Source organism: Tyto alba, unplaced genomic scaffold (genome assembly GCF_018691265.1).
Source record: "Tyto alba isolate M040663 unplaced genomic scaffold, T.alba_DEE_v4.0 Super-Scaffold_13, whole genome shotgun sequence".
Lineage (NCBI taxonomy): Eukaryota > Metazoa > Chordata > Aves > Strigiformes > Tytonidae > Tyto > Tyto alba.
Window position 1 is genome coordinate 45,227,846 of NW_024881275.1, and position 15,565 is coordinate 45,243,410.

Consider the following 15,565-nt stretch of genomic DNA (forward strand, 5'->3'; position numbering starts at 1 on the left):
ACAAGCTCCTCAGCTTGTGTTTCTTCTAGTAGCCTCTTGTTTGAGGGGGAAGCCAGGCATGCTCTTTTGCAGGCTATGGGAACAGCAGTCAAAAATTTGTATGAGCACCTCATATTTTAAGAGTTGTCATAGTTTAGGCCTAGCCAGCAACTAAGCACCACATGACCGCTTGCTTACTCCTCACCCACCCGGTGTGATGGGGAGAAGAAAATATAACAAAAGGCTCAAGGGTCAAGAGAAGGACAGGGGGAGATCATACACCAATTATGGTCACAGCCAAAAGACAGACTTGACTTGGAAAAAAACCCCATCAATTTAATTTGAACATCACCATGACTACTAATTTACCCATCACATCAGAGTAGGATAGTGAGAAATACACCAACATCTTAAAAAAGGCCTTCCTCTCACCCTTCCCTTCTTCCTGGGCACATCTTCGCTCCTGATTTCTGTACTTTCTCCCCTCCAGGTGCAGGGGGATGGCGAATGTGGGTTGTGGTCAACTGTCTCTGCTGCTGCTTCCTCCTCAGGGGAAGAACTCCTCACACTCTTCCCCTGCTCAAGAATGGAGTCCTTCCCATGGGAAGCAGTCCTCCATGAACTTCTCTGACGTGAATCCTTCCCACAGGGCTGCAGCTCTTCATGAACTGCTCCAGCATGTGTCCCTTCCACAGGGTGCAGTCCTTCAGGAGCAGGCTGCTCCAACACGGGCTTCTCTCAGAGTCCTGGTCTTCTTCAGGCACAGCCACCCGCTCTGATGTGGGGTCCTCCACTGTCTGCAGGTGGGCATCTGCTCCACCATGGACCTCCATGAGCTGCAGAGGAACTGCCTGCCCTCTCACCATGGGCTGCAGGGGAATCCCAGCTCTGGCGCACCTTCCCCCCTCCTTCTTTACTGACATTGGTTCTGCATAGGTGCTTCTCTCATATCTCACTCCTCTGCTCCACTCTCCTGTCTACCTGCCCAGCAGGTTCTTCCCCTCTTAAATACGTTATTCACAGAGGCACTACCACCGTCACCAGTTGGCTCAGCCTTGGCCAGTGGTGGGTCCAACTTGGAGCCAGGGGTGCTTTGAGAAGCCATCCCTGCATCCCCCTCCCCCCATTACCAAAATCCCTTCACACCTAAACCCAACACAGAGTCTGGGACAGCTTTGTGCTCCCCCTAACACAGGTCTGGTTTCTCTTGGTAGCATTCTAATTGCTGCAGTAATACTGGCTTCTAGGATCCAGAGCTGATGGTAACTTGCTAACTCTCGAGTTATTTCTCAAGAACTGCTGCTGGCAACTTTTACTACCTTGCAGTTGAAGTGTGCAGGAACAGAACAAACTATCAGCTGCAAGGGAAAATATCCAGAAAATACTAATCTCTGAAGATGCTTTAATCCAAAGGGATGGAGAAATGTACTCTGGTAACTTGATTCATTGCCCCTTGTTTTCCTTTGGCAGGCAATGGAGGAGTGTTTTCACTGAAGGGAAAGGAAGTGAGTCAAGAAGTTTGGTGGGATCAAGTGTGCACAGTGGGCCATTTTTCCATTCTGGACACACGTAACCATTATCCATCAATGCACATGTTGGCCACCATGGCTTATTTGAGCTTTCATTTTTTGAAACTGTGGCACATCCATCAAAGGGGCTTTTGTGTTCCTGCTCACCAGAGTACTGACTGCTCAACGTACCCTGTGACCACTGCCTCTTTGCTCTCAATCAGGTGGGGAGTAAAGTTTGAAGCTCATGTTTTCCATAGTGGGTGATCCCTGTTCAATCTCTTTGGAAGTTAGAATTGCCCAGGTTTTGCAAGGAAAAATGTCTGAACTCAGGCTTCCTAAGAACATTGTTACTTGTGTGCTCATGGGGCAAAAATAGAACAATTTGGTGTAAGAGCGCTTTAGAACAATGTTATATGTTTTTTCTTTTTTTTTTTTTTAAGTGGTAAGATGTACAGCAACACCTCTGGGTGATGGTGAGGAGTGAATCAGTGTTTAAGAGTTTTAGAAAGTCAGTAAGTGGTGTCTTTGTGCAGACAAACTGTTCTGCTTGTGCAGCTTGTTGCATGCTGCTTTCAGTGAGCATTAAGGGTGCCCAAAGCAGTTACCTTAGGTACATGTGTTGCCTTTCAGAGGCGTGGCGACCTGGTTCAGGAACGGCACGGCGACCGACCCCAGGCCGCTCGGGCCATCAGCTCACAGATATCAATGTGGTGGATGGCAAATGGCATTTATTGTCATGTGGCACAACCTTATATAGCTTGGGTTTTGCAACGTCACTTCCGTCTGCTTACATCACAAGCCAAACGCTATTGGCTGTCCGGAGAGGGGGCCTACCTTTCCGTACAGCACGACATCTTCCGACCGCCAAGCCTTAACTACCTACATTTCCCCCCCCTCTATGCTTAACTGAATTGGCTAAACTGTAAGAACTTTAAAAAGTATATATCAAAATCTCGAACAGAATACATAAGGCACACTGAACAAGTGGTAACTGGGGGGTAACTGGGAATCATGGGGTGTAACTTGGGGTAACCAGGAATTACTGGGACATCATAACATAACCAACAAGAACTCGTAAGATTCGGGTTTGACTGATTCAGCGACCGGAAGGTAGGGAACTCCCCAGGTGTGGACAGGCTGCTTGTCACCTCGTCGTCTTCTCTTACCACCGGGGCATATGGGTTACGGGAGTGTCCGATAATCCGGTCCTGTGGACAAAAACTCACAATTTTTGTTAGTTTTATTCTGGAGGTCTTTTAATGGACTTAAGCGGATACCACTTAACTTTACCATCTTTTGGGCCACTGCTCAACCCACACTGGGTCAGACAACTTCCATGTAAGTGGGTGTGCGGCAGTGGCCCTCACGATAAATTTGTCACCCTGGCTTTTAATAGGGCTAAAGCGTCCCTTCCCAACAGGGGTGGGACTCCTGACATAACATGTGGGAAGAGGGTAATAGTTTTCTCCGGTCCTTTTTCAGTGTGAAGCGTTATCGCTACCAATTGAGCACTCTTTCGAGCTCAGGTTAGTCCTCTGACACCACCCACCATGGGGGCATCTTCCAATTTCCAATGTGGGGGCCAATTTGTCTCAGGGGTAACTGTAACATCTGCTCCGGTGTCGATCAAAAAGGGAACACTAATGGTGGTATCATTTGAGGTATTATAAATGGAACAGATCCCCCACACCACTGGCGGATTATCACATTTTACCGCCAGAGCCACCCTGGGGTTTCGCCCCGAAGGGGTGGTCTTTGCTGCCCCTGAGATAGGGACAGATCAGGCTGGACTGTCGGTTGAACCATAAAGTTGGTCGCTTCTTGAGGGGGCAGTGGGTTCTGGGGCACCTCACCCCATCCGGGGTTGACATAATTGTTGATTAGCATAGAGTTGGGCCACCTTATGTCCCAGGTGGGAGAGGGCTGTGCGCGGCCCAGGTGCCCTCTCCCCCTCCTGTTTCCCCGAGTTTTGGATTTGCATTCCTTGGCAAAATGCCCTTTCTTTCCGCAGGCCCAACACGGTCCTCTGGGCCGGTTTTGGCGTGAAGGGAGTGCTGTTGGCGGGTCCCCCAATCGAGGACAGTTTGCTGTGGCGTGGCCTGCCTGGCCACATTTAGAACATGCCATCACGTTAGCTATTGCAGTGCAAACAGCTGCCTGGATAGGGGCTAAATGCTCTTCATTCGTGACATGCTTAATCATGTTCGCGATGCTTGACCCCGCCGGCAGTGATCGCAGGATTTCTTTGGTTGCCAAATTACACTGCTGGCGTAAGCACTCTGCTACGACCAGAACTTTTGCTTCTGCAGGCAGGGTCGAAGAGTCAACCGCTGCTGGGAGGCGATCCACAAATTGTGTAAAGCTCTCACTTTCATTTTGCTTTATTGTGGCCCATGGTGATGGTTTGGCAGTAACTCTAGAGGCTGTACGAATGGCCTCTCTGGCCGCACGAGTAGTTGCCGTGATTTCATGGGCCCGCAGGCCTTGGGCTTGCGCCTGGGGTGTAATCACTGTCTGGTCTGTACCCATTAGCCGCTGCAGGCTGGAGTCATGTAGTGGGTGGTCCGCCCCGGCTACTTGGGCCAATTGCCTCGCGCAATTGTCCTCCCATTCTTGTTTAAAAACGATCATCCCTGCCCTGTCAAAGATCAATCTACAAGTTTGTTTTATATCAAACGGGAGCATGTCGTCTCCCCCAAAGACACCGTCTATGAGGGTGGAGACCATAGCCGAATTAAGCCCTTTATCCGCAATCGCTTTAACAATCACTTGTATATCCTTTGGGTTTACTGGCGAGTAGACCCTCTGTCCCCCATTCGTCACTCGGACCGGGAACGCCAGCGCGGCCGATGGGGCCCAACCGGCACACTCTATTTTCCTCCAATCCGTGAGAGGGGTTTGTCCCCTTCGTGGCTCCTCTTTAATTTGAGTAAGGATGTTTTGGCTTTTAGATCTATTTCCATTTCCTCCTCTTTTGAGTTTGAATCGGTTGCAGGCCACTCGCCCCACCTAGTGTCTGTTCCAGAGTCGGAACTGCTTGCTTCTGGGTTCCCATGCTCTTTTGTCGGGCTCCGGCCCCGCCCCCCTCCCTCGCGGGCGGGCCGTTCCCTCCCTTTTGGCTCGCCCCGCCTTCTGTTCGGCGGGATGTTTGCCCTATAAGGGCATTTGTCCAAGCGGACGTTCTGATTGGTCCTCCGCCCCTCTCTTTTTCGCTCGCCCCCACCACCCTTCTTTCCCTTCTCCGCCCCTTTCCATTTACGCGCGCTTGTTCGTTCTAGCGCTTTCTCCCTGTTCCCGCCGGGGACACCTTCACCCCGCCTTGCCCTTTTCTGCTCGACGCCATTTTGGGGCGCGTAGGGTGGTGGTCTAAACCAGACTTCCTCAGACTCCAGTTCCCCCGCAACGCCCCTGGCCCACTCGGCTAACCCACCCCAGAAGGACCCTGCTCGCCCCTGGCCCACTCGGCTAACCCACCCCAGAAGGACCCTGCTCGTCTCTGTCCCTCCGTAAACGGGTCGAGGTTCGGGGATTGGGGGGGCACGTCGCCCTCCCACAGATCCCCAGGCTCAGCAGAATCATCATCGCCTGGGGGGCGCGGAGTCCGCGTGGCTGCCCCGACTCCCAGTCTCGGGGTGGCCGGCAAACCGTCCTCCGCTGCCCTCCGGGTCTCCTGTGCTTGTACTGCCCCCTGCAGGGCCTGGATCACTGTCCCCCACAATTTATGTAACTGTAACACGACCTTCACAAGGGCTCCCATCCTCCTTGCTGGTCCGGGAGCGTCCTCCCCGCCGGGCTGGTCCTGCCGCTCCGGCCGCCGTTCACCCGATTCCAGGCGACGTTTTTCCCGGGTTTCGGCACCACTTGTTGCCTTTCTGAGGTGTGGCGGCCTGGTTCAGGAACGGCACGGCGACCGACCCCAGGCCGCTCGGGCCATCAGCTCACAGACACAAATGTGGTGGATGGCAAATGGCATTTATTGTCATGTGGCACAACCTTATATAGCTTGGGTTTTGCAACGTCACTTCCGTCTGCTTACATCACAAGCCAAACGCTATTGGCTGTCCGGAGAGGGGGCCTACTTTTCCGTACAGCGCGACATCTTCCGACCGCCAAGCCTTAACTACCTACAACATGCAGGGGGAAAAAAAAAAAAAATAAGGAAAAAGAAGAAAAAGTAATATATGGGAAAAGTTTTTTCAATGGGTAATTACTTAGTGACAGTGAGTTGAAAGGAAGTCACAGCCAAAACCACAGCTTTCCAGAAGGAAGATGCTGGGTGAGAAATCTTTGCTTCTGGAGTTCTTCTTACTCCTTGTTACAGTTACTCCTTGGTATTGTAAGGTTACAAACAGTCAGAACAGAAACCATGGCACAGAGAGCCACTGTCTTATGCAAATACATAGGTGTATCTAGGAGCAAAATGCAGATACTTTGGTCCTCCCTGAGGATGACTATGATCCAGTAGTTGGCCAACACTGTAAGCCTATAACAGACTAATTTCTCTTGGTAACATGGAGCAATCTCTGAACTGAGCTGAACAGCAACTGACAGGGGATTTTTATGTCTTTTGTGACTCTATTTACATTCTCAATATACCTACAGTGACAGGACTGACAATTCAGCCTTGAACTAGAATTGAGAAGATTTCCACAGAATTACTGGGCCCTTTTGTATATCTAGGAAGAAAAACGGTGGTGTAAAGATTAAATTTCCTACCAGCTGAATGACCCGCTAGGCTGCAATCCATCTGTTTTCCCGAGCTGCATGTGTTCCCAGACACTGCGAGATACTGGAATGAGAAAAAGGCAATCTCCAGGGGAGAGAAGAGAGTTTCAGTAGGAACTGAAGGAGTCTTCCAGTTGCTTGTTTGTTTGTTTTGTTGGAGTTCTTTGTGTTTTGTTTTATTTTGTGGGGGGTTTGTTTGTTTGTTTTGTTTTGTTCTTTAAAAAGGTAAAAAAAAAAAAAAAAAAAAAAAAAGAAGAGTGGGAGATGAAAGGAAAGATACAGTTAGTCCTGTCTATAATGGTGTGAAAGAAAACCCCACTGGTAGGCAGCTGACCATATCCTGAGGGGTAGCAGAGAAGATGTCAGAGATGCTGCTTTATTTAGATAGAACTGATATTGCTGGTGTCTGTAGAAAGACCTGTAAGAGAGTACCATATCCTAGCACTGAACAGCCAGAGAGCTCTGTAGCAGTAGCTACTGCATTGTAGAAAATGTATTTTTCCAGAGCAGAATGGAAGTAGCTTCTGAGTCCTCCCCAGCCCCTGTTTTTACCAATTCTGTGCATTTGAGCAATGTGGGAGCCAAAATAATTTAGATGGGAGCCGATAATTGGGCAGTACTGCAGTCACTGTGAGCTGGGGTGTTTGGGACTGCCCATAGCTGCACTGAACCATAATTTATACAGGTCTGTATAACATAGGGATAAAGGTTGGCATGGTGAAAAACACCATGTTATGGGACCTTTAGTTCTCTCTGGGATCTTTGTTTGTGGAGGTGGGAACAACTGCTGAGCAACCATAAACCCTATTTTAACTCAACTGGCACAAGCAGGCACTATGTGTTGCCACATTCTCTTTAAGGATGAAGATTTAGTTGACATATGAAGATTTAGTTGACATCCTGAATAACACAGGCTCAGTCATGTCACCTGGGATTCCTGCAGCTCCCCAGATAGGTTGTAGTTAAACTGCAGCAGCTCTTTTGCAAAGACATCTGCTCCTCCTCTACATGTGAGACTCAGCAAAGAGAGAACGTGCTGCTTCACCTGCTGTCCTCATCCAGCAGTTAATTATTCTCCATGATTTGCTGTCTTCTGTGAGTCCTGGTTTGAACTAGACTGGTTTGAGCTCCCTGCCACTGGATCTCATTAGGCCCTTTATCTGATGAAACTAGAAAAAGTCCTTTCTTGTAGCATAGGGTTTTTTTCTTAATGCAAGCTGGCACTTCTCAGCTTTCTCTTCAGTAAGCTGATAAATCAGCCTTCTTTTCTTCCCTCATAAAATGTACGCTCTCTGAATTATGAGACGTTTATGTGGCTCTCCTCTGAGATTTTTGCAGTGTTAAACATCTTTTTTCTAGCTGCACAGCAGAGCAGGGAGCAGCATCCCCTTGGTGTTTCCCTGACCTGGTACTCACAGGCATTCTTGCTCTTTCTTTGTCAGTCCCAGCTCAGTTTCCAGGTCTCTCGGGCGACGTGCATGGTGCTACCCTGCACAGCTCCTCCACTGCAGAGTGACCATGGGCAGACAGAATCTACCAAAACTTGTTTCCACACAGCCTAGGGGTTACTCCAGCACAAGTGAAGAAAGCCTCTCTTGGCACTGCTTTGCTATGGGACTTTCTAGCAGGTAGGAAATCTTGTAATCTCTGCACTCAGACCAGCAGCACCTTCCCAGGTCATGTCTTTTCCCTGACCTCCCAGGAGGATGAAATCCTCAGTGCTGCGAAGTTTTGGAGATGTTAAGTGGGGAGGGACCCCAAGAGCTGGATACTCTGGCATTTCCACTACGCTGGCAGCTGGTGGGTGTGCACTTGGTGTGACTGAATCATCACATGTGGCATCAATCAACAGGCACAAAGAAATTCTTAAGCCAGGCCCTCCAGCAGTAGTTCGTGACTGTGCTATGAGTCAGAGGAGGATCTGTTCACCATTACCTCCAGGGCTTGTTCACAATGCAGTGAGCACCACTGGTCAACTGGTGAAAACCATTCAAGCCGCCCTGAGTGCTTGGTTGAACAAACCTGCTAGAAGCTTTAAAGCTTTAGCAAGCTGCCTGTCTTCCTTGTCAGGTTTTTGAGCTCAGATGCCATAGGAGGTCTGAATACTGCCCAGAAGGATTAAAGTCCACAGTTGTTCAGTTCACTGTGTCTCCTGGGGAACTGTGAGGGTAAACTACTAGGAGGTACCCAGGGCACTATGCAGTGACTGGGACCAAGCAGCAACAACTTTAACCAGCAATTATTAAATAAATAAATTTGTAGTCTAACAGGAAAATAGATCAGAAGAAATAAATATTCTCTGACAAATACTAAATGGATAACTGTCTTGAGTCACTGCATTTTATTAGAACTAAAATTCTTGCATCGTAATTGTAATACTTGAAATCAATAATAAGAAATTGGATTATAAAGAAACATTGCTATGATGTTAAATACATTATTGGCATACTGAAATAATTTACAGTTCAATAATCATACCTCTAACACTGGTTATTGCAAACTATAATTTGAGAAAGTTAAATTGTGAATCATAATTCAATACAGTGCTTGACGCTTATTCTTTTATGCATAAAGATAATAGGCATAACAATTTATTTGTTTACCTGTGACAGAAAGCCTACTCATTTTAATCTGGGATATTTCTTTTTGCTGTCTTTCATGGAACAGTTAGAGGATAATTCTGCACTTGCTTACCCTTGAACAGATAAGAGTAATTCCACCAAAGGTATGGGTTCATTTGCATTTTTGTGCCATAGATCAGAATATTGTCTATTGAAATTTCCTCTTCATGTGGCTATCTTCTTTTCAGCGAGCTTTATATAAACTAGGAAGAAGCTTTCATCTTAATCATAGATTAATTTTGGCTGGATGCTGTGGAGCACTCATGTAGAAAAGCTGCAGTTTGTTCAGCTTTTGGCATGATATCTCACCCCTTTAACATTAACGTAGACTTATCAAAATGACTGAATTCAATCAATTACATTTCTGCAGATTGCCTAATAATTAAAGTTGGTGAAGATCTAGAAACTCAAAAATCACAGTCCATACTTATGAATGCCTGGAATGTTGAAATAAGCTGCTGATCAGTGTGTGACTTTCAGAATGACATCTTTTCCAAGTTTATCTTACTTTTGTTATGAACAGAACTATTGTTTGCTCTCTTATCTAATTCCTCCTTTTGCATTATTTTGAAATCTGAAGAACTGTGAGACTTGTCATAGATAGAACCTTAGCTACTTTTATCTGATTAAACAATTTTCTGTTTTTCATGTATCCTAGCATATCTGTGGCATAAGTATGTTGGGAGACTGGAGAAAGGCAGAAGAATTAATATATTATTTTTCTCTTGATAAATAAACCTTCCAGAAAAGAACCCTGCAAGAAAACTGTGATTCTGTTTTTAATTTATCCTCTAAAGCATTGAATAATCCAATTGTTTTTCAACAGCAGTCTTTTCTAACAATAAAGAGGGAACATTTTTAATATGCAAAACAAACTTCTGCATAGTGCTTCTAAAATGAAATTAATACTGTACATTTACAGTGTTCCTGTATTTATGACTATTCAGATTAGGTGAATAAAAGATGTCAGTTTTGTTTGATACAAATATTTGTGACTCCTGTAGAGAACATAGTCTCAGAATAGTGCTTTCTTGGGTTGGCTCTTGCCTCTATTAAATAGCTTATGAACTTAGTTCCCTTCAGTTTCTCTTAATAAATAGGAAGTGTCAGAAAACTGTTTTGAGTTTTTCTCCCAAAGAAAGGAAATGAAATTGTCTTTATCCATTAAAGTGTAAGAATAATTTCTACAGAGGCAAAGGGCTTGACAAGTGAGATACCTCAATTTTTGAAGTAGCTTATTTAAGCCAGACAGCTAGCACCTAAGTTTTCTATCCATATTCAAAAATTTGTTTTTAGTGTTTTCTGGAGGTACTTTCCATGAGCACAGTAATCAGACTGTGTGACCAGGGAATACTGCAAGACTGGTTAGCTGTGTAATCATTAATGTGCCCTTGAAACACAGAACAACATTCAATGAGTGTGCTAGTCTGTTATTTTAGAAATGCTTATTCATCTTTACAAAAGTCTTGCTAGAGGTTAAAAGAAATGTTGGTGAGATATTAGATTAGTGGATCCACTAACAAGGAAGGGAATCCAGTTCCCCTCTGGTTGTCTAAACTCCAGCTGACTGAAGGGTAATTACCTTTTAGGCCAGAAATGGTACATGCCTTAGAGACTACTAGTGGAATGGCAGAATGTTTTTCTGTGTCTGCTGATCCTTGCATTCTCTTCAGCTGAGACAGGAGATAAATCTGATTTGGTTTACCAACACCTGGCAGCGTTACTTGGGGCCTGTAACCTAGTCAATTGCTGATCTCTTTGTGCTGGAAGGACAGTCAGTCCATGGTCTGAAAAATTCTTATCCTTATCTTTGATGTATGCTGTTGTCCAGAACAGTCCCCTCCACTATGTGCACAGAGAAGACTTAGAGTTATTATCCAAAAGCATTCGGAATCTTCACCAATACCTTGACCTGTGCAAAACCTGTCCTCACCAAAAAGAAAAAAAACAAACCAAACCAACAAACGATAAGCTAGTTGGCACATTGATACAATTGGCACTCCTTTATATGTGTTTCTCTCACCACCAAAAGCTGCTTGTGTCCATTGAGTGTCCTCAGGCTTATGTTTAGATTGTAGCTTCCCAAGGGCATGCACTGCCATTTTTGTTCCCTCTTCATTCCACAGATAAAGGCATTTTGATATGATTTATTTCTGGTACGTCAGTAGGAACAGTGATATCATGATTAATGCTTGTATCTAATGAGGACCTCTGTTAATTTGACAAATGAATGGGCCACTTTTTAATTGAAATGGTTACATCCAAGTAATTTCCTTCTAAGAAGGGAATGAAATGTTCATATAGGCAAAGCATAAAGGCAAAACATGGTGTAAACAAATGACAGATATTGTACCTATCTGCAGTGAACCTGGAAGTGGTTGTAACTTCATGCAAAGCAAAATGTCTCAGCCCAGTTCTAGTAGGAGCAAATACTGCACAGAGTACAACAGCTCATCTATACAAAATTTGCAAAGCAAAAGTCTGACTGGTAGGTTTATGATAGTTGGAAGGGACTCAAGAGTGAACCTCAAAGCAGAAGCTGACAATGTATTTAACAAGACCAGAGCAAGTGAATGTGTTTTTCATGTGTACCTGGGTTGTGTTTCATTTAACTTCACTACTTATCTATAGAACCAATAGTAAAAACACCTGATGTAAAATCCATTTCACATGTTAAACAAGAAAAAATGTGAATTTGACTGGAGGGAGTAATAATCTACTGAGGGAATGTAGACATGTACTGACACCAAAGTTTTCATGAAAATGTTAAATCTGTAGACTCCACAGACTATGAGAGAATCCATTCAGTGCAAGTATTGCCCCAAGAAATCAGTTTTTTGTGGAGTCAATGACAGGGTAGTGACACATGGCATTATGTAGAAAGTTTTGATGGGTAGAAGGGATTATGTTCAAACAGAAAATCTTATCCTTTGATAAAATGTGGCTGCATATCTAACATTGTTGTCAAGACTGACCTCAGAAGGCCTTGGCTATCTACTGATTTGCCAGTTAGTAATTCTTATAATTTGCAAATGTGCTCTTCATGGTTATGCTATGGGTGGGGCAGAACAGACAAAAGAGGCTGAACTTCAGGGAAATGCAGAACAACTCTTAACATTCACCCCATGAAATCCAAGTGATGTGTTGGCTAGCTGGCCAAGAAATAGAAAAGTTTATGAATTGTGCCTCAACTTCTAGCAGGTTAGCCGACAGCTCTTAAAAGGTCACAGTCTTCATCCGTCAGAAGGCTTAAAATCTGAAATGCTTAGAGGCATCCATCACAGTCCCAGAGAAACAGCAAAGAGCAGGAGGGAACCAAAGGTAGTCAGGCCTGTAGGAACAGAGGTAGTGCTGGGTGGAAACCATGTAATATGTAGAAGAGAACTATCTGAAAATTGAACCTGTTCAATTATTTCACTCTGTCCTCAGATACTTACTTTCGTCTTCTATTTAAAACAACAGAATAAATTCAACCTGTTTATTCATAAAACACGAAATATCAGACACTAGATAAGGAGAAGGTACACAGGACTTTTTTTTTTTTAAAAAAAAAAAGGAGGAGCAGCTGCAGGGCAGGACACCAAGACTGCAGCTATGTTTGTCTGCATAGATGTTGGTCTCGCACTCACCTTGTTCCCCAGACATTGCTGATAATGGCAGCCCCTGTCCTCAGGCAGATGGGGATGATCTTGCAGGAGATCATTGCCATCAGACACAGAAAACTTTATAAAAAACAAGATACAGTTTTTACAGTGTGTTAAAAAAGGTGCTTACTGGAGTTACTTGAAGGACTGAGTTCAGAAATACAGTTTAAGGTGCAACCTGAAGCCAGAAAGGATGTTTCTGCTTCAGGAAATGTCAAGGTTCCAGACAACCTCAATGTGCTTGCCCTAAGCAGGCTATACTCCCTTTTGCAAATGGCTGAGAAAATGGACTGATTTTTTTTACCCAGATACCAGTTTCTCACACTGTATCTTTTTAGGTCTGCAGCACAGTGTTGTCAGCAGAAGTTGACATCTTTTAGGCATGTGACCTTAAGCCATTTTTCACAGCAGTGTGATGTTGGACCTCTCTGTGATGTAGTAGGTCACCCTTACAAGTCGTGACCCTATCTATCTACATATGTGGCCTTCACAGCATTAATATCTTTTGCTGAGATTCCTGGGGAACAGGAATTGACTCACGCTCTGTCCAGTCTGTTGCTCAGATGCCTTAGAAAGCTGAAATGGCCCTCGTATCTACACTTTTCTTCTCTGATGACTCCAGTGCCATCATGGATGGCTCGAATGCCATGGTGTCTGGTCATGGTCTTGAATCCAGTCTGCTGTCATCTGGATAGAAGTACTGCTGTGCTATATGGCATGATCTTTTCCTTGTTAAGAGAGCTGATAACAATATGTACCCTTGTAGTAGATAAGATACAGTAAGAGATTAAACTGTATATTTAACGTCCATGTTGATAGATAGCCTGGATTAAGTGGATTATACACATCATTGTTATTTATTTGTGCAGTCCAACTTCTTTGTTTTGTCTTTACTTCCAGTGTATTTGCTATACTACACAATAATACTATTTGTAAGCTATCAGACTGTGATTACACAGCTTTAGTCTGTTCCTTCTGGACAAACCATCTGTATTTATTCTTTGTAGGCCAGATTAAAGCAACTGTGACTAGACAAGAGATTTATTTACAAATTCTTACCTATATATACTGTTCCAGTTGTAGGAGAACAACCAAAATTCACTTGATAAAATGCATACAGGACCAGGTGAACTTACCATGTCTACTAACATTTTCACGGCTACACTTGCTCCGGGATGGATGCATCAGCAGAATAAGAGTGAGTGTATGAATAAGTAGGTTATTTGCTTCCAGTATAGGTCACTCCTTAAATACTACTGAGACAGTGTTTGTGGAGATCTGTTCTGCTCACGTTTGCTGATAAAAGGGGCTACAAGGGACATGCAGTTAACTACAGATGACAGCAAGAGAAATTAAGAAGAAAATGCCATAAAAGAAGGAAATAGTAAAAAATTAGTAAGAAATCTCTTCTAACCAATTGACCATTCTTACTGTGGCATCTGCATACTATTTAAATGTAGCAAGTACAGTGAATTCCTCTTCCATTTCGTCCTTTCATTCTGTTTCAATCTGATACCTTCATACATATTTAGGGTATTCTGTGGGGACAATTTGCAAAGCTTAGAGGACAATTACAGGCTTGCTTTTAGTTTATTTTGGGGGAATTTGCTACAGGTCCTGAAAATCTCAGCCTTGTGTGTGAGTACTGATTTAATTCAAGTACTTAAAAATAGCCCTGCCATTCTTTTACCAGTGGGTAAAATTATAAGGTGAATTTAGAAAACTTTCCTCCTCCCCAAGCACTTTGCAGTGATAATGAGAATAAATCAAGCAGTACAAATAACACACCCCTGTCCAAATGCAAACACTTCTTCCTCTTCCTTGTTTTATTAGCAATAATTGGTTAAAGGAGAACTTTTAATGGTTTTCACTTTTTAACAATGGAGTTGCTTCCCTTTTTGAACCCTTCTGCAATGATGTTTAAATTACCAAGAGGTTTTGAAGCTTAATGCAAAAGTAGCTATAATCTATCATGAACTTTGATTTACTCCATGCTTGCAACAATTTGTGCAAACTTTGAAATCTTTGTACAACAAGATGCTTGGCTTTGGAAACAAAGCTGTAACACAGCTCAGTTGCCATATTTGTTGTTTGTCTCTCTTTTTTTTTTTTTTTTTTTTTTTTTTTTAGTGAGTAGAAAATTTCATAGCTCAGACCTGTGGAGGAAAGAACTATTAGTTGCATATAGTCCACTTATTTATTAATTATATTTTTATTCTTTATCAGAAGTTACGACCTCTCAAAGGTTTAAGTATCTGCTTTATGTATTGGATTGGCTCCTGAACCTCAGTGAAATGAGGTGAGTGCCTAATCTGTTTTTGCACATAACTACTGTTTTAAGAGGCGGAGTAGCTTCCAGCATGCAACTAGGACAACCGGTATAAGAGCATTTTGTCTTTGTGCTCTCACAGCCCAGACAAAACTGAATCAGCCTGTTCAGTTCTTAATAATTCAGATGAGAAGCATATGGGAATTTACCTGTAACTAATGTTAAACAGGTATTGTGACAAATCTGTATATCCAAATAATAATCAAGGCCTTATATTGCCTCACCACCTGCTACTGTTCAAAGCCTGTTCTTTGATGACAGAAGGGAGAACTGGTGCCTGAGAAAGTAACTATATTTAGTTGCATTAGAGGGTTGAAATGATTGCTGCACACAGCTAAGGTCATGGCAGATCCAAGAAGCTGGGGACACAAATCTTCCCTTCATGCTCTGCCGGATTCAGTAATCCTCAGAGGCTGTGGACTCTGATTGTATTTCCAGATGGTCTGCTCTGGTGAAAATGCTAACTGTGCTCTGCCCAGTAGCATCAGCTGTGCCGGCAAAGAGCAAAGCTGTAGATCGTGGTTGCTCTGGGGTTGCATGGCAGATGCCACCTGCTGCACAGCACAGGGCTCTGGTATTTTTTGCATTCCTCAGGACACCATGTATGTATACTTGTGAGTTGAATGACAAGGGTCAAGATGTTGGAGATGAGAACAGAGAATACACATGTGGCCCCACTTGGCTTTATGCGTTACTTGGAGTGCACAAGATAAGGACAATTAAATATCAGTTCTTAGTCACTTATGCTGGGGTTGA

General features: G+C 44.0%; 1 protein-coding gene across 1 annotated transcript in view; it reads left to right on the forward strand.

Annotated features, from left to right (window-relative positions):
- The first annotated feature begins 8,923 nt into the window (after positions 1 to 8,923).
- NRG1 (neuregulin 1) overlaps positions 8,924 to 15,565 on the forward strand; it is a 419,616-nt gene continuing 412,974 nt past the window's right edge. Inside the window, exon 1 of the mRNA XM_032997903.2 lies at positions 8,924 to 8,940. The gene's annotated coding sequence lies outside the window, so the exon portion shown is untranslated. The remainder of the gene's footprint in view (positions 8,941 to 15,565) is intronic.